The sequence below is a fragment of the Silene latifolia genome, chromosome 2, assembly GCF_048544455.1.
Source record: "Silene latifolia isolate original U9 population chromosome 2, ASM4854445v1, whole genome shotgun sequence".
NCBI lineage: Eukaryota > Viridiplantae > Streptophyta > Magnoliopsida > Caryophyllales > Caryophyllaceae > Silene > Silene latifolia.
The window spans coordinates 6,330,837-6,331,521 of NC_133527.1; positions in this window are offsets into that span (position 1 = coordinate 6,330,837).

Below are 685 nucleotides of genomic sequence, written 5' to 3' on the forward strand. Positions count from 1 at the left end.
GTCACATCTCTCAAACGTATCCTATAGGTGTGACTTTTAGGGACCAGTTGATCACCGCCATCTGTATGACAATAACGTCAAACTTATCTAGCAAGCCAACCGTTATTGATAAACGTGGACCAACTGATAATAATACAAAAGTATACCCTTTGATCCTTTTAGAGATTTAAATGTTATTGCACTAACTGTAGAGGACACCAGCCCCAACAACTCCAACCCGAATTTTGCATAATAAAACACCTCATGAGTTATTATTCGGCCAACCTCCTGATATGAGTTTAATACGGGTTTTCGGGTGTTTGTGTTATACTAAAAATATTTATTCCCGTGATAAGTTTGACTCCCGAAGTCGTCGTTGTGTTTTTCTTGGCTACCCGTTTGGCAAGAAAGGTTGGCATCTATATGACCTTGATACGGGAGATTACTTTCAGTCACGGGATGTTCATTTTATTGAGGATCAATTTTCGTTTGCTACGTCTGACAATTGCTTTTTGCCGTCTGATGATGCTTCTATTGGGTCTGATTTCTCGCATGATATTGACTCGTCCTCGTTTCAGTCTCCTTCCAGTACCGAGGGGGGAGGGATTGGTTGTCAGGATGAGGGTGTGTTGGGAAATAAGCACACGCAGCAGCATCTTGCTACTGAAACAGGCAATAATTCACATGATGTCGCGCATTCGGATGA